This window comes from Ischnura elegans, chromosome X (genome assembly GCF_921293095.1).
Source record: "Ischnura elegans chromosome X, ioIscEleg1.1, whole genome shotgun sequence".
Lineage (NCBI taxonomy): Eukaryota > Metazoa > Arthropoda > Insecta > Odonata > Coenagrionidae > Ischnura > Ischnura elegans.
The window spans coordinates 31,836,057-31,861,415 of NC_060259.1; positions in this window are offsets into that span (position 1 = coordinate 31,836,057).

A 25,359-nucleotide genomic window follows, 5' to 3' on the forward strand; every position below is an offset into this window, starting at 1 on the left:
TCAGTGCAATGTAAGTAAAATGCGAAATTACACTCCAGAATTGAATTTTATTGCTCATCATCATCATTAGTCAACAATCCTAAGATTGGTTTGACGCAACTCTACATTTCTCTCTCCTATCCGCTAATTTTTTCATAGCTACATATTTCTTCTCTTTTACATCCTTCATAGCCTGTCCCACATAACTCATTCGGGGCCATCCCTCGCCCTTTTTCCCTTCCGCTAGTCCGTCAACCATTGTCTTCATCAGACTATCGTGCCTCAAAATGTGGCGAACTAAGTTGCCCTTCTTCTACATAAGGTTTTTAGGAGGCTTCTCTTTTCTCCCACTCTTCTTAGCATTTCTCGTTACTCACACGGTCAATACATTTTATCTTCATCATTCCATTTTCTTGCTATAAACACAATTTCAGTGCGAGGTATAAAAAGTTCGAAATGACACTACAGAAATGTATTTTATTGTTATAAGCATGATTTCAGGGCGAGGTAAGAAAAATGCGAAATGAAACTCGAGAATTGAATTTTACTGCTATAAACACGATTTCAGTGCGTTGTAAGAAAAATTCGAAGCGACACTTCAGAATTAAATTTTATTGTTATAAACACGGTTTCCGTCCGAGGTTAGAAAAATGCAAAATGACGGTCCAAAATTAAATTTTATTGCTATAAACACGATTTCAGTGCGAGGCAAGAATAATGCGAAATGACATTCAAGCATTAAATGCTATTACTATAAACATGACTTCCTTGTGACGTATGAAAAATGCGGAATGACAATCCAGAATTTAATTTTACTGCTATAAACACGATTTCCGTCCGAGGTAAGGTAAATGCGAAATTACACTCCCGAATTGAATTTCATTTCTATAAAAATTATTTCAATGCGAGGTAAGAAAAATACGTAATGATTCATAAATTCATTATTATAAACATGATTTCAGTAAGAGGTAAGAAAAATGCGAAATTAAACTCCAGAATTAAATTTACTACTATAACCACAATTTACTTGCGATGTAAGAAAAATGCGGAATGGCACTCCAGAATTAAATTATATTGCTATAAACACGATTTCCGTCCGAGGTTAGAAAAATGCGAAATGACAGTACAGAATTAATTTTTATTGCTAAAAACAAGATTTCTGTCCAAAGTTAGAAAAATGCGAAATTACAGTCCAGAACTGAATTTTATTGCTATAAATACGATTTCCGTGCGAGGTAAGTAAAATGCAAAAAGACACTCCAGAATCGAATTCTATTTCTACAAACACGATTTCAGTGCAAGGTAATAATAATGCGATATGACATTCAAGCATTGAATTTTATTGCTATAAACATGATTTCCGTGTGAGGTAAGAAATATGCGAAATGACACTCCAGAATAGATTTTTATTGCAATAAATACGATTTCAGTGCGAGGAAAGAAAAATGCGAAATGACCCTCAAGAAATGAATTTTATCGCTATAAACAGGATTTCCGTCCGAGGTAAGATAAACGCAAAATTACACTGCCGAATTTAATTTCATTGCTATAAACACGATTTCAGTGCGAGGTAAGAAAAATGCGAAATGGCATTCCAGAATTGAATTTTATTGCTATAAACACGTTTTCAGTGCAGATGTACGGAAATTGCGAAATGACACTCAGAAATTAAATTTGATTGCTTAAAACTCTATTTCAGTGCGATGTAAAATAATGCAAAATGACATTCCAGATTGATTTGAATTTTTATAAAAATGATTTTAGTGCGAGGTAAGAAAAATGCGAAATGAAATTCTATAATTGAATTTTACTAACAAAATACTCTTGGTTAACTATGTGGTATTCCATTATTTCCTGGATATAAGTGGCATAAGTAACTGTCTATATCCAGGAAATTGAATTTTACTGCTATGCACACGATTTTCGTCCGAGGTAAGATAAACGCGAAATTACAGTTCAAAATTAAATTTAATTGGTTGAAGGACAATTTCCGTCTGAGGAAAGAAAAATTTGAAAAGAGAGTCCAGAATGTAATTTTATTGCTATAAACACGATTTCAGTGCAAAGTAAGAAAAATGCAACTTGACAATACAGAATTGAATTTTATTGCTATAAAGACGATTTCCATCCGAGGTGAGAAAAATGCGAAATGGCACTCCGAAATTGAATTTTGTCGCTCCAAACACGATTTCCATCCGATGTTAGATAAATACGAAATGACAATCCCGAATTATATTTTATTGGATGACACAGATTTTCCGTCTGAGGTAAGAAGAATGTGAAATGAGAGGCCAGAATGGAATTTTTTTCTATAAACACGATTTAAGTGCGATGTAAGAAAAAAGCTAAAGGATTTAATATGCATTTAATTTTATTACTATAGACTTGAATTCCGTGCGAGGTTAGAAATATTCAAAGTGACACTCAAGAACTAAATTTTATCGCTATAAACACGATTTTCGTCCAAGGTAAGAAAATGCGAAATGGAACTTCCGAATAGAAATTCATTATTAATACAGGTTTTTAGTGCGATGTAAGAAATATAAGAAATGACACTCCAGAATTGAATGTTATTGCTATAGACACGATTTCAGTGCGAGGTAAGAAAATTACGAAATGATACTCCAATATTGAATTATATTGCTACAAACACGATCTCAAGGCGATAAAAGGTAAATGCGGAATGGCCCTTAATAAATGATTTTTATTACTATAAACACGGTTCCAGTGCGATTAAAATAAATGCGAAATGCACTCAAGAATTGAATTTTATAACTTAAATACTATTTCAGTGCTATGTACGGAAATTGCTAAATGCCACGCCGGAATTTAATTTAATTACTATAAACTCTATTTCTGTGCGATGTAAAATAATGCAAATAAACTATCCAGAATTGAAATTAATTGCTATAATCATGATTCCAGTGTGATGAAAGAATAACGCGCTATGACATCTCAGAATTGAAGCTTTTTGCTGTTAAAACTTTTCTGTGAGAAGAAAAAAAAAATTTTAAATGACACAGTATCTAATTTTAAATGTTACTTGAAAATGAATATTCTTGTTGCAAACGCGAATTCACTACTAAAAGTAAAAACATTAATAATTTTACTTGGAAATGAATATTCTTGTAGCAAACGCAATTACACTACCCAAAGTGAAAAAATAAAAATAATAATTGGAAATAAATATTCTCGTTGCAAAGGTGAATTCACTCTTCAAAATGAGAAAATTGAAAATGTTACTTGGAATGAATACTCTTGTTTAATACGCGAATTCACTACTCAAAGTAAAAAAATTAAAATATGTTACTTAGAATGAATATTCTTGTTGCAAACGAGAATTCACTACTCAAAGTAAAAAACTTTAAAATGTTACTTGGAAATGAATATTCTTGTTGCAAACGCGAATTCACTGCTCAGAGTGATAAATTTAAAAATGTTACTCAGAAATATATACTTATATAATATAAAAATGTTATACAGAAATATAAAAATTTAAAAATATTACTTGTAAATTCTTGTTGCAAACGCGAATTCACTACTCAAAATGCGAAAATTAAAAATGTTTCTTGGAAATGAAAATTCTTGTTGCAAACGCGATTTCAGTACTCAAAGTAAGAAATTTAAAAATGTTACTTGAAAATGAATATTCTTGTTGCAAACGCGAATTCACTACTCAAAGTGAAAAAATTAAAAATGTAACTTGGAAAAGAATGCTCTAGTTGCAAACGCGAATGCATTTCTCAAAGTGAAAAAATTAAAAATATTACTAGGAAGTGAAAAATCTTGTTGCAAACGCGATTTCACCACTCAAAATGAGAAAATCAAAAATGTAACATGAGAAAGAATTATCTAGTTTCAAACGCGAATTCACAACATAAAGTGAAAAAAATTAAAAAGTTACTTAGAAGAGGAATATTCTTGCTGCAAACGCGAATTCACAACTCAATGTAAAAAAATAAAAAATGAAACTTAGAAATAAATATTCTTGTTGCAAACGCGAATTCAGTACTCAAAGTGGAAATATTAAAAATTTTACTGGGAAATAATATGCTTGTTATAAACGCGAATTCTCTACTAAAAGTAAAAACATTAAAAATTCTACTGGGAAATAAATATTCTTGTTGCAAACGCAAAATTACTACTCAAAGTAAAATATTTAAAAATGTTATTTGGAAATGAATATTCCTGTTGCAAACGCGAATTCACTATTCAAAATGAAAAAAATTAAAAATGTTATTGGAAAATGAATGTTCTTGTTGCAAACGCAAATTCACTTCTCAAAGTGAAAAAATTAAAAATGTTACTTGGTAATGAAATATCTTGTTAAAAATCGCTATTTCACCACTCAAAATGAGAAAATCAAAAATGTTCCATGGAAACGAAAATTCTTGATTAATACGCGAATTCACAACTCAAAATGAAAAAATTCAAAATGTTACTTGGAAAAGGATTTTCTAGTTTCAAACGCGATTTTTACAACTTAAAGGAAAAAAAAACAAAAAGTTACTTGGAAAAGAATATTCTTGTTGCAAATGCGAATTCACAACTCAATGTAAAAAAATTAAAAATGAAACTTAGATATATATATTCTTGTTGCAAACGCAAATTCAGTACTCAAAGTGTCAAATTTAAAATGTTACCTGCAAATGAATATTCTTATTGCCAACGCGAATTCACTACTCAAAGTGAAAATTTTAAATATATTACTTCGAAATGAATATTTTTGTTGCAAACACAAATTCACTACTGAAAGATAAAAATTAAAAAATGTTACTTGGAAATGAATATTCTTTGTTGAAACGCGAATTTATCACTCAGAGTGAAAAAAATTAAAAATGTTACTTGGAAGTGAATATTCTTGTTGTAAACGCGAATTCACTACTCAAAGTGAAAAAATTAAAAATAATCCATGGAAATAAAAATTCTTGTTTCAAACGCGAATTTACTACTCAAAGTAAGAGCATTAAAAATATTACTTGGAAAAGGATATTCTTGTTGCAAAAGCGAATTCAGTATTCAAAGTAAAAAATTAAAAATATACCAAGAAAAGATTATTCTTGTTGCAAATGTGAATTCACTACACAAAGATAAAAATTTAAAAATGTTATGTGGAAATGAATATTCTTTGTTCAAACGCGAATTCACCACACAAAAGGAAAAAAATAAACATGTTACTTGGAAGTAAATATACTTGTTGCAAACGCGAATTCACTACGAAAAGTGAAAAATTTAAAAATAATACTTGGAAATGAATATACTTGTTGCAAACGCGAATTCACTACTCAAACTGAAAAATTTAAAGAGATTACTTAGAAATGAATATACTTGTTGCAAACGCAAATTCATCACTGAAAGATAAAAATTTTAAAATGTCACTTGGATATAAATATTTTTTGTTCAAACGTGAATTCACCACTCAAAGTGAAAAAATTAAAAATTTTACTTGTAAGTTAATATTCTTGCAGCTAACGCGAATTGTCTTCTAAAAGAGAAAACATTAAAAATTCTACTGGGAAATGAATATTCTTGTTGCAAACGCAAATGTACTACTCAAAGTAAAATATTTAAAAATGTTATTTGGAAATGAATATTCCTGTTGCAAACGCGAATTCACTATTCAATGTGAAAAAATTAAAAATGTAATTGGAATATGAATGTACTTGTTTCAAACGCGAATTTACCACTCAAAATGAGAAAATGAAAAATGTTCCATGGAAACGAAAATTCTTGTTTCAAACGCGAATTCACTACTCAAAATGAAAAAATTCAAAATGTTAACTGGAAAAGAATTTTCTAGTTTCAAACGAGAATTCACCACTTAAAGAGAAAAAAAATAAAAAGTTACTTGGAAAACAATATTCTTGTTGCATACGCGAGTTCACAACTCAATGTAAAAAAATTAAAAATGAAACTTAGAAATATATATTCTTGTTGCAGACGCGAATTCAGTACTCAAAGTGAAAATTTAAAATGTTACCTGGAAATGAATATTCTTGTTGCCAACGCGAATTCACTACTAAAAATGAAAAAAATACAAAAATGTTACTTGGAAATGAATATTCTTGTTGCCAACACGAATTCATAACTCAAAGTGAAAATTTTAAATATATTACTTATAAATGAATATTCTTGTTGCAAACGCAAGTTCACTACTGAAAGATAAAAATTTAAAAATGTTACTTGGAGATGAATATTCTTTGTTCAAATGCGAATTTATCACTCAGAGTGAAAAATATAAAAAATGTTACTTGTAAACGAGAATTCACCAATCAATGTGAAAAAAACAATAATGTTCCATGGAAATAAAAATTCTTGTTTGAAACGCGAATTCACTACTCAAAGTGAAAACATTTAAAATATTACTTGGAAAAGAATATTCTCTTTGCAAACGCGAATTCACTTTTCAAAGTGAAAAAATTAAAAATGTAACTTGGAAATGAAAAATCTTGTTGCAAACGCGACTTCACCACTAAAAATGAGAAAATCAAAAATGCTCCATGGAAACGGAAATTCTTAATTCAAACGCAAATTCACTACTCAAAATGAAAAAATTAAAATGTTACTTGAGAAAAAATTTTCTAGTTTTAAACGCGTATTCACTACTTAAGTGAAAAAAATTAAAAAGGTACTTGGAAAAGAATATTCTTGTTGCAAACGCGAATTCACAACTCAATGTAAAAAAATTAAAAATGAAACGTAGAAATAAATATTCTTGATGCAAACGCGAATTCAGTATTCAAAGTGAAAACATTAAAATTTTTACTAGGAAATGAATATAATTGTCGCATACGCAAATTCACTATTCAAATTAAAAAATTTCAATATATTACTTAGAAATGAATATTCTTGTTGCAAACGCAAATTCACTACTGAAAGAGAAAACTTTAAAAATATATTTGGAAAAAAATATTCTTTGTTCAAATGTGAATTCACCACTCGAAGTGAAAAATATAAAAATATTAAATTGGAAGTAAATATTCTTGTTGCAAACGCGAATTCGCTACTAAATGTGAAAACATTAAAAATTTTACTGGAAAATGAATATTCTTGTTGCAAACGCAAATTTACCACTCAAAGTAAAATATTTAAAAATATTACTTGGAAATGTATATTCCTGTTGCAAACGCGAATTCACTATTCAAAGTGAAAAAATTAAAAATGTTACTGGAAAATGAATGTTCTTGTTGCAAACGCGAATTCACTTCTCAAAGTGAAAAAATTAAAAATGTTACTAGGTAATGAAAATTCTTGTTTCAAACGCGATTTCACCTCTTAAAATTTGAAAATCGAAAATGTTCCATGGAATCGAAAATTCTTGTTTCATACGCGAATTCTCTACTCAAAAATAAAAAATTCAAAATGACACTTGGAAAAGAATTTTCTAGTTTCAAACGCGAATTCACCACTTAAAGAGAAAAAATAGAAAATGTTACTTGGAAAAGAATATTCTTGTTGCAGACGCGAATTCATTTCCCGAAGTAAAATTTTATATAAATTACTTTATAATGAATATGTTATTGGAAACGCAAATTAATCACAAAAAGATAAAAATTTAAAAATGTTACTTGGAAACTAATATTCTTTGTTCTAACGTGAATTCAACACTCTAAGTGAAAAAATTAAAAATTTTACTTTAAAGTAAATATTCTTGTTGCAAACGCTAATTTATAACTAAAAAAGAAAACATAAAAAAATTTACTGGGAAATCAATATTCTTGTTGCAAACGCAAATTCACTAGTCAAAGTAAAATATTTAAAAATGCTACTTGGAAATGAATATTCCTGTTGCAAACGCGAATTCACTACTAAAAGTGAAAAAAATATAAATGTTATTGGAAAATGAATGTTCTTGTTGCAGACGCGAGTTCACTTATCAAAGTGAAAAAATTAAAAATATTACTTGGAAATGAAAAATCTTGTTGCAAACGCGGTTTCACCACTCAAAATAAGAAAATCAAAATGTTCCATGGAAATGAAAATTCTTGTTTCAAACGCGTATTCACTATTTAAAATAAAAAATTCAAAATGTTACTCCTAAAAAAAATTTCTAGTTTCAAACGCGAATTCACTACTTAAAGTGAAAAAAATTTAAATGTTATTTGGATAAGAATACTCTTGTTGCAAACGCCAATTCACAACTCAATGTAAAAAAAATAAAAATGAAACTTAGAAATAAATATTCTTGTTGCAAACGCGAATTCAGTACTCAAAGTGAAAAATTTTAAAATGTTACTTGGAAAAGAATATTCTTGTTGCAAACGCGAATTAACTACTCAAAGTGGAAAAATTAAAAATTTTACTTGGAAATGAATATTCTTATTGCCAACGCGGATTCATACTCAAAGTGAAAAAATTACAAATGTTACTTGGAAATGAATATTCTTGTTGCAAACGAAAATTTACTACTGAAAGATAAATATTTAAAAATGTTACTTGGTAATGATTATTCTTTGTTGAAACGCGAATTCATCACTCAGAGTGAAGAAATTAAAAATGTTACTTGGAAGTGAGTATTCTTGTTTTAAGCGCGAATTCTCTACTAAAAGTGAAAACATTAAAAATTCTACTGGGAAATTAATATTCTTGTTGCAAACGCAAATTTACTACTCAAAGTAATATATTTAAAAATGTTACTTGGAAATGAATATTCCTGTTGCAAACGCGAATTCACTATTTAAAGTGAAAAAATTAAAAATGTTATTGGAAAATGAATATTCTTGTTTCAAACGCGAATTCACCACTCAAAATGAGAAAATGAAAAATGTTACTTGGAAAAGAATTATCTAGTTTAAAACGCGAATTTACCACTTAAAGAGAAAAAAAATAAAAAGTTACTTGGAAAAGAATATTCTTGTTGCAAACGCGAATTCACAACTCAATGTAAAAAAAATAAAAATGAAACTTAGAAGTAAATATTCTTGTTGCAAACGCGAATTCAGTACTCAAAGTGGAAAAATTAAAAATGTTACTTGGAAATGAATATTCTTGTTGCCAACGCGGATTCACTACTCAAAGTGAAAAAATTACAAATGTTACTTGGAAATGAATATTCTTGTTGCAAACGCAAATTCACTACTAAAAGATAAAAATTAAAAAATGCTACTTGGAAAAGAATATTCTTTGTTGAAACGCGAATTCATAATTCAGAGTGAAAAAAATTAAAAAAGTTACTTGGAAGTGAATATTCTTGTTGTAAACGCGAATTCACTTCTCAAAGTGAAAAATTTAAAAATGTTCCATTGAAATAAAAATTCCTCTTTTCAAACGCGAATTCACTACTCAAAGTGAGAACATTTAAAATATTACTTGGAAAAGAATATTCTTGTTGCAAAATGGAATTCACTACACAAAGATAAAAATTTAAAATTGTTACGTGGAAATGAATATTCTTTGTTCAAACGCGAATTCATCACTCAAAGTGAAAAAAATAAAAATATTACTTGGAAATGAGTATTCCTCTTGCAAAAGCGAATTCACCAATCAAAGTGAAAAAAGTTAAAATATTACCTAGAAAAGATTATTCTGGTTGCAAATGCAAATTCACTAAACAAAGATAATAATGTAAATATGTTATATGGAAATGATTATTTGTTGTTGAAACTCGAATTAAAACTCAAGGAAAAAAAAATTAAGTATTACTGGGAAATTGATATTCGTGTTGCAAACGCGAATTCTCTACTCAAAGTGAAAAAAAATAAAATGTTACTAGGAAATGTATAATCTTGTTGCAAACGCGAATTCACTACTCAAAATTGAAGAAATTAAAAATATTACCTAGATAAGTATATACTTGTTGCAAATGTGGAATTCACTACCCACAGAAAAAAATTCAAAAATCTTACTTGGAAAAGTATATCATTTGTTCAAACGCGAATTCACCACTCAAGGTGAAAAAAATTAAAAATGTTACTAATTAGTGAATATTCTTTTTGCAAACGCGAATTCACTACTCAAAGTGAAAAATTTTAAAATGTTCCATGGAAATGAAAATTCTTGTTTCAAACGCGAATTCACTACTTAAAGTAAAAAAAAAAATATGTTACTTGGAAAAGAATATTCTTGTTGCAAACGCGAATTCACAACTCAATGTAAAAAAAATAAAAATGAAACTTAGAAATAAATATTCTTGATGCGAACGCGAATTCAGTACTCAAAGTGAAAAATTTTAAAGTGTTACTCGGAAAAGAATATTCTTGTTGAAAACGCGAATTAACTACTCAAAGTGGAAAAATTGAAAATGTTACTTGGAAATGAATATTCTTGTTGCCAACGCGAATTCACTACTCAAAGTGAAAATTTTAAATATGTTACTTACAAATGAATATTTTTGTTGCAAACGAATATTAACTACTGAAAGATAAAAATTAAAAAATGTTACTTGGAAATTAATATTCTTTGTTCAAATGCGAATTCACCACTCAAAGTGAAAAAATTAAAAATTTTACTTGGAAGTAAATATTTTTGTTGCAAACGCGAATTCACTACTAAAAGTGATAACATTAAAAATTCTACTGGAAAATGAATATACTTGTTGCACACGCGAATTCACTACTCAAAGTGAAAAATTTTAAAATATTACTTAGAATTATTACCTAGAAATATGAATCTTGTTGCAAACGCGAATTCACTACTCAAAGTGAAGAAATTAAAAATATTACCTAGATAAGTATATACTTGTTGCAAATGTGGAATTCACTACCCACAGAAAAAAATTCAAAAATCTTACTTGGAAAAGTATATCATTTGTTCAAACGCGAATTCACCACTCAAGGTGAAAAAAATTAAAAATGTTACTAATTAGTGAATATTCTTTTTGCAAACGCGAATTCACTACTCAAAGTGAAAAATTTTAAAATGTTCCATGGAAATGAAAATTCTTGTTTCAAACGCGAATTCACTACTTAAAGTAAAAAAAAAAATATGTTACTTGGAAAAGAATATTCTTGTTGCAAACGCGAATTCACAACTCAATGTAAAAAAAATAAAAATGAAACTTAGAAATAAATATTCTTGATGCGAAATTGAATGATACCTAGAAAAAATGAATATTCTTGTTGCAAAGGCAAATTTACTTCTGAAAGATAAAATTTTAAAAATGTAACGTGGAAATGAATATTCCTGTTGCAAACGCGAATTCGCTACTCAATGTTAAAAAATAAAAAATATTACTTGGAAATTTCTTGTTGCAAACGCGATTTCACTACTCATGGTGAAAAATTTTAATATATTACATAGAAATGAATATACTTGTTGCAAACGAAATTCATCAAGGAAAGATAAAAATTTAAAAATGTTACTTGGAAATAAATATTCTTTGTTCAAACTTGAATTCACCACTCAAAGTGAAAAAATTAAAATTTTACTGGAAAATGAATATTCTTGTTTAAAACACGAATTCACTACTTATAGTGAAAAAAATTAAAATGTTACTTGTAAAATAATATTCTTGTTGCAAACGCGAATTCACAACTCAATGAAAAAAAAATGTTAAATGTTACTTGGAAATGAATATTCTTTTTGCAAACGCGAATTTACTACTCAAAGTGAAAATTTTAAGTATATTACTTAGAAATGGATATTTTTGTTGCAAACGAAAATTCCCTACTGAAAGATAAAAATTAAAAAATGCTACTTGGAAATAAATATTCTTTGTTCAAATGCCAATTCACCACTCAAAGTGAAAAAATTAAAAATTTTACTTGGAAGTAAATATTCTTGTTGCAAACGCGAATTCACTACTAAAAGTGACAACATTAAAAATTCTACTGGGAAATGAATATACTTGTTGAATACGTGAATTCACTACTCAAAGTAAAAAATTTAAAAATATTACTTAGAAATGTTACCTAGAAATATGAATGAATTAATTAATGATTGAATTTCCTAGAAAAAATGAATATTCTTGTTGCAAAGGCAAATTTACTTCTGAAGGATAAAATTATAGAAATGTAACGTGGGAATGAATATTCCTGTTGCAAACGCGAATTCGCTACTCAAAGTTAAAAAATTAAAAATGTTACTTGGAAATGAACATTCTTGTTGCAAACGCGATTTCACTACTCATAGTGAAAAATTTTAATGTATTACTAAGAAATGAATATACTTGTTGGAAAACGCAAATTCATCAAGGAAAGATAAAAATTTAAAAATGTTACTTGGAAATAAATATTCTTTGTTCAAAGTTGAATTCACCACTCAAAGTGAAAATATTAAAATTTTACTGGGAAATGAATATTCTTGTTGCAAACGCGAATTCACTACTCAAAGTAATTTATTTAAAAATGTTACTTGGAAATGAATATTCCTGTTGCAAACGCGAATTCACTTCTTAAACTGAAAAAATTAAAAATGTTACTTGGAAGTGAGATATCTTGTGGCAAACGCGATTTCACCACTCAAAATAAGAATATCAAAAATGCTCCATGGAAACGGAAATTCTAATTTCAAACGCGAATTCACTGCTAATAATAAAAAAATCAAAATGTTACTTGGAAAAAGAATTTTCTTGTTTCAAACACGTATTCACTACTTAAAGTGAAAAAATTTAAAATGTTACTTGGAAGAGAATATTCTTGTTGCAAACGCGAATTCACAACTCAATGTAAAAAAAAATTAAAAATGATACTTAGAAATATATATTCTTGTTAATAACGCGAATTCACTACTCAAAGTGAAAAAATTAAATATGTTACTTGGAAATGAATATTCTTGTTGCCAACGCGATTTTCACTACTCAAAGATAAAAATTAAAATGTGTTACTTGGAAGTAAATATTCTTTTTGCAAACGCGAATTCGCTAATCATAGTGAAAAAAATTAAAATGTTACTTGGAAATGTACAACCTTTTGCAAACGCGAATTCACTACTCAAGGTGAAGAAATTAAAAATAATACCTATATAAGAATATTCTTGTTGCAAATGTGGAATTCACTACCCACTGAAAAAAATTTAAAAATGTTAGTTGGAAATGTATATCCTTTGTTCAAACGCGAATTCACCACTCAAGGCGAAAAAAATTAAAAATTTACTTAGAAGTGAATATTCGTTTTGTAAACGCAAATTCACTACTCAAAGTGAAAAATTTAAAAATGTTCCATGGAAAGGAAAATTCTTGTTTCAAACACGAATTCACAACTTATAGTGAAGAAAATTAAAATTTTACTTGGAAAAGAATATTCTTTTTGCAAACGCGAATTCACTACTCAAAGTGAAAATTTTAAATATATTACTTAGAAATGAATATTTTTCTTGCAAACGAATATTAACTACTGAAAGATAAAAATTAAAAACTGTTACTTGGAAATTAATATTCTTTATTCAAATGCGAATTCACCACTCAAAGTGAAAAAATTAAAAATTTTACTTTGAAGTAAATATTCTTGTCGCAAACGCGAAATCACTGCTAAAAGTGAAAACATTAAAAATTCTACTGGGAAATGAATATACTTGTTGCACACGCGAATTCACTACTCAAAGTGAAAAATTTAAAAATATTACTTAGAAATATTACCTAGAAATATGAATGAATTAATGAATGATTGAATTTCCTAGAAAAAATGAATATTCTTGTTGCAAAGGCAAATTTACTTCTGAAAGATAAAATTTTAAAAATGTAACGTGGAAATGAATATTCCTGTTGCAAACGCGAATTCGCTACTCAATGTTAAAAAATAAAAAATATTACTTGGAAATTTCTTGTTGCAAACGCGATTTCACTACTCATGGTGAAAAATTTTAATATATTACATAGAAATGAATATACTTGTTGCAAACGAAATTCATCAAGGAAAGATAAAAATTTAAAAATGTTACTTGGAAATAAATATTCTTTGTTCAAACTTGAATTCACCACTCAAAGTGAAAAAATTAAAATTTTACTGGAAAATGAATATTCTTGTTTAAAACACGAATTCACTACTTATAGTGAAAAAAATTAAAATGTTACTTGTAAAATAATATTCTTGTTGCAAACGCGAATTCACAACTCAATGAAAAAAAAATGTTAAATGTTACTTGGAAATGAATATTCTTTTTGCAAACGCGAATTTACTACTCAAAGTGAAAATTTTAAGTATATTACTTAGAAATGGATATTTTTGTTGCAAACGAAAATTCCCTACTGAAAGATAAAAATTAAAAAATGCTACTTGGAAATAAATATTCTTTGTTCAAATGCCAATTCACCACTCAAAGTGAAAAAATTAAAAATTTTACTTGGAAGTAAATATTCTTGTTGCAAACGCGAATTCACTACTAAAAGTGACAACATTAAAAATTCTACTGGGAAATGAATATACTTGTTGAATACGTGAATTCACTACTCAAAGTAAAAAATTTAAAAATATTACTTAGAAATGTTACCTAGAAATATGAATGAATTAATTAATGATTGAATTTCCTAGAAAAAATGAATATTCTTGTTGCAAAGGCAAATTTACTTCTGAAGGATAAAATTATAGAAATGTAACGTGGGAATGAATATTCCTGTTGCAAACGCGAATTCGCTACTCAAAGTTAAAAAATTAAAAATGTTACTTGGAAATGAACATTCTTGTTGCAAACGCGATTTCACTACTCATAGTGAAAAATTTTAATGTATTACTAAGAAATGAATATACTTGTTGCAAACGCAAATTCATCAAGGAAAGATAAAAATTTAAAAATGTTACTTGGAAATAAATATTCTTTGTTCAAAGTTGAATTCACCACTCAAAGTGAAAATATTAAAATTTTACTGGGAAATGAATATTCTTGTTGCAAACGCGAATTCACTACTCAAAGTAATTTATTTAAAAATGTTACTTGGAAATGAATATTCCTGTTGCAAACGCGAATTCACTTCTTAAACTGAAAAAATTAAAAATGTTACTTGGAAGTGAGATATCTTGTGGCAAACGCGATTTCACCACTCAAAATAAGAATATCAAAAATGCTCCATGGAAACGGAAATTCTAATTTCAAACGCGAATTCACTGCTAATAATAAAAAAATCAAAATGTTACTTGGAAAAAGAATTTTCTTGTTTCAAACACGTATTCACTACTTAAAGTGAAAAAATTTAAAATGTTACTTGGAAGAGAATATTCTTGTTGCAAACGCGAATTCACAACTCAATGTAAAAAAAAATTAAAAATGATACTTAGAAATATATATTCTTGTTAATAACGCGAATTCACTACTCAAAGTGAAAAAATTAAATATGTTACTTGGAAATGAATAGTCTTGTTGCCAACGCGAATTCACTACTCAAAGATAAAAATTAAAATGTGTTACTTGGAAGTAAATATTCTTTTTGCAAACGCGAATTCGCTAATCATAGTGAAAAAAATTAAAATGTTACTTGGAAATGTATAACCTTTTGCAAACGCGAATTCACTACTCAAGGTGAAGAAATTAAAAATAATACCTATATAAGAATATTCTTGTTGCAAATGTGGAATTCACTACCCACTGAAAAAAATTTAAAAATGTTAGTTGGAAATGTATATCCTTTGTTCAAACGCGAATTCACCACTCAAGGCGAAAAAAATTAAAAATTTTACTTAGAAGTGAATATTCGTTTTGTAAACGCAAATTCCCTACTCAAAGTGAAAAATTTAAAAATGTTCCATGGAAAGGAAAATTCTTGTTTCAAACACGAATTCACAACTTATAGTGAAGAAAATTAAAATGTTACTTGGAAAAGAATATTCTGTTTGCAAACGCGAATTCACTACTCAAAGTGAAAATTTTAAATATATTACTTAGAAATGAATATTTTTCTTGCAAACGAATATTAACTACTGAAAGATAAAAATTAAAAACTGTTGCTTGGAAATTAATATTCTTTATTCAAATGCGAATTCACCACTCAAAGTGAAAAAATTAAAAATTTTACTTTGAAGTAAATATTCTTGTCGCAAACGCGAATTCACTGCTAAAAGTGAAAACATTAAAAATTCTACTGGGAGATGAATATACTTGTTGCACACGCGAATTCACTACTCAAAGTGAAAAATTTAAAAATATTACTTAGAAATATTACCTAGAAATATGAATGAATTAATGAATGATTGAATTTCCTAGAAAAAATGAATATTCTTGTTGCAAAGGCAAATTTACTTCTGAAAGATAAAATTTTAAAAATGCTACTTGGAAATAAATATTCTTTGTTCAAATGCCAATTCACCACTCAAAGTGAAAAAATTAAAAATTTTACTTGGAAGTAAATATTCTTGTTGCAAACGCGAATTCACTACTAAAAGTGACAACATTAAAAATTCTACTGGGAAATGAATATACTTGTTGAATACGTGAATTCACTACTCAAAGTAAAAAATTTAAAAATATTACTTAGAAATGTCACCTAGAAATATGAATGAATTAATTAATGATTGAATTTCCTAGAAAAAATGAATATTCTTGTTGCAAAGGCAAATTTACTTCTGAAGGATAAAATTATAGAAATGTAACGTGGGAATGAATATTCCTGTTGCAAACGCGAATTCGCTACTCAAAGTTAAAAAATTAAAAATGTTACTTGGAAATGAACATTCTTGTTGCAAACGCGATTTCACTACTCATATTGAAAAATTTTAATGTATTACTAAGAAATGAATATACTTGTTGCAAACGCAAATTCATCAAGGAAAGATAAAAATTTAAAAATGTTACTTGGAAATAAATATTCTTTGTTCAAAGTTGAATTCACCACTCAAAGTGAAAATATTAAAATTTTACTGGGAAATGAATATTCTTGTTGCAAACGCGAATTCACTACTCAAAGTAATTTATTTAAAAATGTTACTTGGAAATGAATATTCCTGTTGCAAACGCGAATTCACTTCTTAAACTGAAAAAATTAAAAATGTTACTTGGAAGTGAGATATCTTGTGGCAAACGCGATTTCACCACTCAAAATAAGAATATCAAAAATGCTCCATGGAAACGGAAATTCTAATTTCAAACGCGAATTCACTGCTAATAATAAAAAAATCAAAATGTTACTTGGAAAAAGAATTTTCTTGTTTCAAACACGTATTCACTACTTAAAGTGAAAAAATTTAAAATGTTACTTGGAAGAGAATATTCTTGTTGCAAACGCGAATTCACAACTCAATGTAAAAAAAAATTAAAAATGATACTTAGAAATATATATTCTTGTTAATAACGCGAATTCACTACTCAAAGTGAAAAATTTAAAATGTTACTTGGAAATGATTATTCTTGTTGCAAACGCATTATTCACTTCTCAAATTGAAAAAATTAAATATGTTACTTGGAAAAGAATATTCTTGTTGCAAACGCAAATTCACAACTCAATGTAAAAAAATTAAAAATGATACTTAGAAATAAATATTCTTGTTAATAACGCGATTTCACTACTCAAAGTGAAAAATTTAAAATGTTACTTGGAAATGATTATGCTTGTTGCAAACGCAATATTCACTTCTCAAAGTGAAAAAATTAAATTTGTTACTTGGAAATGAATATTCTTGTTCCAACGCGAATTCACTACTAAAAGATAAAAATTAAAATGTGTAACTTGGAAATTAATATTCATTTTGCAAACGCGAATTCCCTACTCATAGTGAAAAAAATTAAAATGTTACTTGGAAATGTATAACCTTTTGCAAACGCGAATTCACTACTCAAGGTGAAGAAATTAAAAAGTATTACCTAGATAAGAATATTCTTGTTGCAAATGTGGAATTCACTACCCACAGAAAAAAATTTAAAAATGTTACTTGGAAATGTTTATCCTTTGTTCAAACGTGAATTCACCGCTCAAGGTGAAAAAAATTAAAAATGTTACTTAGAAGTGAACATTCTTTTTGTAAACGCGAATTCACTACTCAAAGTGAAAAATTTTAAAATGTTCCATGGAATGGAAAATTCTTGTTTCAAACACGAATTCACTACTTATAGTGAAAAAAATTAAAATGTTACTTGGAAAAGAATATTCTTGTTGCAAACGCGAATTCACTACTCAAAGTGAAAATTTTAAATATATTACTTAGAAATGAATATTTTTGTTGCAAACGAATATTAACTAGTGAAAGATAAAAATTAAAAAATGTTACTTGGAAATTAATATTCTTTGTTCAAATGCGAATTCACCACTCAAAGTGAAAAAATTAAAAATTTTATTTGGAAGTAAATATTCTTGTTGCATACACGAATTCACTACTCAAAGTGAAATATTTAAAAATATTACTCAGAAATTTTACCTAGAAATATGAATGAATTAATGAATGATTGAATTACCTGGAAAAAATGAATATTCTTGTTGCAAAGGCAAATTTACTTCTGAAGGATAAAATTTTAAAAATGTAACGTGGAAATGAATATTCCTGTTGCAAACGCGAATTCGCTACTCAAAGTTAAAAAATTAAAAATAATACTTGGAAATGAACATTCTTGTTGCAAACGCGATTTCACTACTCATAGTGAAAAATTTTAATATATTACTTAGAAATATTACCTAGAAATATGAATGAATTAATGAATGATTGAATAACCTAGAAAAAATGAATATTCTTGTTGCAAAGGGAAATTTACTTCTGATAGATAAAATTTAAAAAATGTAACGTGGAAAAGAAAATACTTGTTGCAAACGCGAATTCACTATTAAAAGTGAAAAAATTAAAAATGTTACTTGGAAATGAAAAATCTTGCTGCCAACGCGATTTCACCACTCAAAATGAGAAATTCAAAAATGTTCCATGGAAACGAAAATTATTGTTACAAACGCGAATTCACTACTCAAAGTGAAAAATTTAAAAATATTATTTGGAAATGAATATACTTGTTGCAAACGCGAATTCACTACTCAAAGTGAAAAATTTAAATATATTACTTAGAAATGAATATTCTTGTTGCAAACGCGAATTCACTACTCAAAGTGAGAAAATTAAAAATGTTTCTTAGAAATGAATATTTATGTTTCAAACGCGAATTCACTACTCAAATTAAAAAAAATTAAAAATGTTACTTGGAAATGAATATTCTTGTTTTCAAGGCGAATTCACTTCACAAAGTGAACAAATTAGAAATGTTACTTGGAAATAAATATTCTTGTTGCAAACGCGAATTCAGTACTCTAAGTTAAAAAATTAAAAATATTACTTCGAAATAAATATACTTGTTGCAAACGCGAATTCACTACTCAAAGTTGAATATTTATATCTAGGTTACATATTTAAATATTTTTTTTTCAAACGCAAATTCAATACTCAAAGTGAAAAAATTAAAAATGTTTCTTAGAAATGAATATTTATGTTTCCATTGCGAATTCACAACTCAAATTTAAAAAAATAATTAAAAATGTTACTTGGAAATGAATATTCTTGCTGCAAACCCGAATTCACTAGTTTAAGTGAAAAAATTAAAAATGTTACTTGGAAATGAAATTTCTTGTTGCACACGCGAATTCACTACTGAAAGTGAGAAAATTAAAAATGTTCCTTGGAAATGAAAATTTTTGCTACAAGCGCGAATTCACTACTCAAAGTCATAACATTAAAAATATTACTCGGAAAAGGATATTCAATATGAAACGCGAATACACTAAAAGTAAAATTCTTGTTGCAAACGCGAATTCAGTACTCAAAGTGAAAAAATTAAAAATGTTACTTGGAAATGAATATTCTTGTTGTAAACGCGAATTCACTACTAAAAATGAGAAAATTTAAAATGTTACTTTGAAATGGATAATTTTGTAGCTCAATGACCTTCTTGGAGTCGAGACCCTCTTTGACAGCCAAAGATCACTTACCTTCGTGGAAAAGATGCTGCAATGAATTTTGACTTTGAATGGTCAATGTTCATCGTTGGGCTTGAAAGGACAATGACCTTCGTGGAGTATAATGTGATTGCACTGGTTTACCATTGAAAGGTCAATCATATTCGTGGGGCTTGATAGGTAAATGACCTTCGTGGAGTCGAGATTCAATGACCTTTTTTGACCTTGAAAGTTCAATGACCTTCGTGGAGCCGAGATGTATATGACCCTCTTTGACCGCCAAAGGTCACTTTCCTTTGTGGAAAAGACCTTTTGCAGACTGCAATGACCTATTGACCTTGAAAGGTCATTGACCTTCGTGGGGCTTGAAAGGTAAACGACCTTCGCGGAGTCGAGATTTCAATGACCTTGTTTGAACTGAAGGGTCAATAACCTTCATGGAGACGAAATGTCATTGACAACTTTTCCCCTTCAAAGGTCAATGACCTTCGTGGGGCTTCAAAGGTCAATGACCTTCGGGGTCTTCAAAGGTCAACCACCTTCGTGCAGACGAGATGCCAATGACCTAGTTTGAACTTGAACGGTCAATGACCTTCGTGGAACTTCAAAGGTCATTAACCTTCGTGGAATCGAGATCTATATTACCTTCTTTGACCGTGAGAGGTCAATAACCTTCGTGAAGTAGAGATTTCAATGACCTACTTTGACCTTGAATGTCAATGATCTGCGTGGAGTCGAGATGTATATGAACTTCTTTGACCTTGAAAGGTCAATGACCTTGGTAGAGCATGAAGGATCAATGACCTTTGTGAAGAAGAGATTGAATTGACCTTATGACCTTGAAGTTCATTGACTTAGGTGAGGTCGAGATGTAAATGACCTTGACCTTGAAAGGTCAAGGACCTTCGTGACGTCATGAGGTTGATGACCTCCTTGAAGTTAGAAAGGTGAAGTAAAGGCACTATTTATATACTTTTGTTGCTTAAAGGGCGATAAGGTACAAATAAGGAAAATTATAATTTATACTTCAGAAGTCAATTTCATGATGTAAACAAGATTCCACCACAAAGTAAGAAAAATGTGAAATGACACCTCAAATGTGAATTTTTTTGTTATAAACACTATTTCATTACAAAGTGAAAAAAGTTGAACAATTACACTACCAAATGCTACCACTACTTTTGTGGGTTTAAATAGGATTTCAGAACAAAGAAAGAAAATTACGAAATGACACTTAAGAAGTGAATATTTTTGCTAAAACATGACTTCAGTGTATAGTAAGAAAATGCGTAATTTTAAACCAGAAATGAATGTTGTTCTTATAAAAACGATTTTAGTATAAGGCAAGAAAAATTTTAATTGAGTCTGAAGTGAAAACTTTTGCTGATATCACGATTTTAGTACAAAGTAAGAAAATTTTAAAATAACGCTCTGAAGTGAATATTTTTGATATAATCACGATTTCAGTACAAAGTAAGGAAAAGGCGAAAAGACGCTCCGAAAATGTATTTTTTCTATAAGCATAATTTTAGCAGAAAGTAATAGAAATGCGAGATTAAGTGTGGTTAGTACGAATACGATTTTAGTAAAGTTTAAGAAAAATACGTTATAAAACTACAGAAATGATTTTTGTTGCTAAAATCACGATTTAGGCAAAACGTATGAAAAATGATAAAATAAAAAAATACGAAATGATACTACTTACATATTTTTGTCGCATTAAAACGATTTCAAAACTAAGTAAAAAAAGACAAATACATTCGTGGAGTCGAGATGTCAGCAACCTTCTTTGCCCTTTAAAGGTCAATGACCTTCGTGGAGTCGAGATGTATGTGACCTTCTTTCAGCAGAAACATCAATGACCTTCGTGGAGTCGAGATGTCAACGACCTTCTTTGCCCTTTAAAGGACAATGACCTTCGTGTGGTTGAGATGTATGTGACCTTCTTTGTTTAGAAAGATCAACGACTTCGTGGAGTCGAGAAGTCAATGACGAAGATGTATGTGACCTTGCAAGGTCGATGACCTTTTTGGAGCTTGAAAGTTCAATAACCTTCGTGGAATAGAGATGTCAATGAATTTCATTGACCTTCAAAGGTCAATGACCTTGGTTGAGTCGAGATGTATATGACCTTCTTTGACCTTGACAGGCTTTGACCTTCGTGGAGTCGAGATGTCATTACCTTCTTTGACCCAGAAGGATCAATGACCTTTTGGAGTCGTGATATATAGAACTTCTTTGAACTTGAAAGGTCAATGACCTTCGTGGAGTCGAGATGTGAATAACGCATTTTTCTTACCTCGCACTGAAATCTAAAAAAAAAATTAAAAATACAATTCTAAATGCAATTTCGTATTTTTCATACATCGCTCTGCAATCATGTTTATGAGAATAAAATTCAAATCTTGACTGCCATTTCGCCTTTTTCCTTACATCGCACGTAAATGGTCTTACAGCAATAAAATTAAATTCTGGAGTGTCATCTCCATTCAATAAAATACATATCTGCTTTGCCATTTCGCATTTTTTTTTTTTACATCGCACTGAAATCGTGTTTAGGCATAAAATTCAACTCTGGAATGTCATTTCGCATTTTTCTTGCATCGCACTTAAGACATGTTTGCACCAAATAATTTAATTCTGGAGTGCTCTTTTGCATTTTTCTTCCATCGCACTCTAATCGTATCTATAGCAGTAAAATTCAATTCTGAAATACCAATTCGCATTTTTCTTTCATCGTCTTGAAATCGCGTTTATAGCAATTAAAAAAATTCTTGTGTGCCATTTTTCATTTTTTTACATCGCAATGAGAACGTGTTTATAGGAATAAAATTTAATTCTGGAGTGCTATTTAGCATTTTTCTTACATTTCCCTAAAATCGTATTTATAGCAATAACTTCAACTCTGGAGAATTAACTCACATTTTTCTTACATCGCAATGAAATTGTGTTTATAGCAAATAAATTCAAATGTGGCTTGTCATTTCGAATTTCTCTTATCTTGCAATGAATTCGTGTTTATGTCAATAAAATTCAAATCTGGAGAGCAAATTTACAATTTTTCACATCGCACTGTAATCTTGTTTATAGCAATAAAATCACTACTGCAGAGTCATTTAGCATTTTTCTTACAAAGCACTGAATACGTGTTAATAGCATTAAAAAACCAACATTAGAGTTCCTTTTCGCCTTTTCTTGCATTGCACTGATATCGTTTTCATAAGAATGAAATTCAATTCTGGATTTTCATGTCATTTTCATTTCAATTTTTCTTACATCGCTCTGCAATCAATTTCAATTCTTGAGTGCCATTTCGCACTTTTCTTACATCGCACGTAAATGGTCCTATCTAACCCAACCCAAACACAACCCAACCCAAGCCAAGCCAACCCAACACACAAATGAAATTCAATTCTGGAGTGACATTTCGCTTTTTCCTTACATCGCACTGAAATCGTGTTTGTGGCAATAAAATTACATTTTGGAGTGTCATTTCCATTCAATTAAATTCATATCTGGTGTACCATTTCGCATTTTTTTACATCGCACCGAAATCTTGTTTACACATATGAATTTCAATTCTGGAGTGTCATTTCGCTTTTTCCTTACACCGCACTGAAATCTCGTTTATAGCAATAAAATTCAATTCTGGATTGTCATATCGCATTTTTCTTGCATTGCACTGAAATCGTGTTTATGGCAAGAAAACGCAAATATAGATTTTCATTTCCCATTTTTCTTAAATCGCACTGAAATGTAGTGCATAGCAATTAAATTCATTTTTTAATGCCATTTCGCATTTTTCTAACATCGCACCGAAATCGCGATTAAAGCAATAAAATTCAATTCTTGAGTGCTATTTCGAATTTTTCTAACCTCACACAGAAAACATGCTTAATCGAAAAAAAATAATTCTAGAATGCTTTTTTGTTTAATTTTCTTCCATCGCACTTAAGTGGTGTTTATAGCAATAAAATTCAATTCCTGAGTGTCATTTCGCATTTTTCTAACATCGCACTAAGGACATATTTGTACCAAAATATTTAATTCTGGAGTGCTTTTTTGCATTTTTTTCCATCGACTCTAATCGTGTCTATAAAAATGAAATTCAATTCTGGAGTACCAATTCGCATTTCTCTTTCATCGCCTTGAGATAGCGTTAATAGAAATAGAATTTAATTCTGGAGTGCTATTTCGCATTTTTCTTACTATGCCCTGAAATCGTGTTTTTAGCAATAATTCTGGAGCATCATTTCGCCTCATCTTACATCGCCTGAATTTGTAATTATAGCAATAAATTTCAATTTTGGAGTGCCATATCGCATTTTTCTTACATCGCACTGAAATCGTGTTTATAGCAATAAAATTAAAATGAGGAGTGTCATTTCATTTTTCTGTTATCTCGCACTGAATTCGTGTTTACAGCAATAATATTCAAATCTGGAGTGCAATTTCGCAATTTTGTCACATCGCACTGAAATCTTGTTTATAGCAATGAATTCAATACTGGAGTGTCATTTCGCGTTTTTCTTGCATCACACTGAATTCGTGATAATAGCATTAGAAAACGAATTCTAGAGTGCCATTTCGCCTTTTTCTTACATCGCACTGTAATCGTGTTCATAGCAATCAAATGCAATTCTGGATTGTCATTTCGCATTTTCCGTACATCGCATTTAAACTGTGTATTTAGCAATTAATTTCAATTCTGGAGTGTCATTTCGCATTTTTCTTACATCGCCCTACAATCGGGTTAGCCGCCGTAAAATTTAATTCTCAAGTGTCGTTTCGTTTTTTTTACCTCGCACTGAATTCGTATGAATAGCATTAAAAAACCATTTCTAGAGTTCAATAATGGCTTTTTCTTACATTGCACTCAGATCTTATACTTAGGAATAAAACCCAGACGGCACAGGAAGTTTTCGTACCTGAATACGAGGGTGGACCATCAAGATACAAAAATCGCGCTTAGGAAGTTACTAAAAAGGTTTTGTTTCTTTATTTCCTATAGTGACGGAAAAAGATGCAAGAGGACTGGCAAATTCATATGCATCGATAAAATTGTATCTCATCGATAAAACTGTATTCGGTCTGGGACTATTTTCTTTCGCGGTTGGTGCCATCTGGTGCCATCGTGCCATATTCTCCTAGCAAGATCACATGTCTTCACAAGCTAGCACAAGCCGTTGGAGATCGCGTCGTTTACGTAACGTCTTACCACATTTCAGGGATTTTTGTGGTCAAGTTTGTGAAAAATAGAGCGTCTGGTAATAGTGAAGTTCCCCTTATTCTTTAATTTCATTCACTGGGCTTCAGAAACGTTTTTGTGAGATATTTTTGTTAAAAATGCCTTTCGTGTGTTTATTGTCGGGATGACGTAATGGAAACTCCGGGACATGGTTCAAGGTTTTAGCTTTCCAAAAGATCCTGAGTTGAAGAAGAAGTGCATTTGGGCGATAAGAAGAAAACATTTCACCCCTACGAAAAGCTGTGAGGTATGTACTCTTTCTCGCTGTAATTATTTGGATGTAATTTTAAGTTAGAAGTGGCTTCGGGATGTTGATACATCAACATCCCGAACTATTCAGTACTATAGTACTATTCAGTACTAAAAATGGTGATTGAAAATATTGTAGCAGCAATTCTTTTCAAAA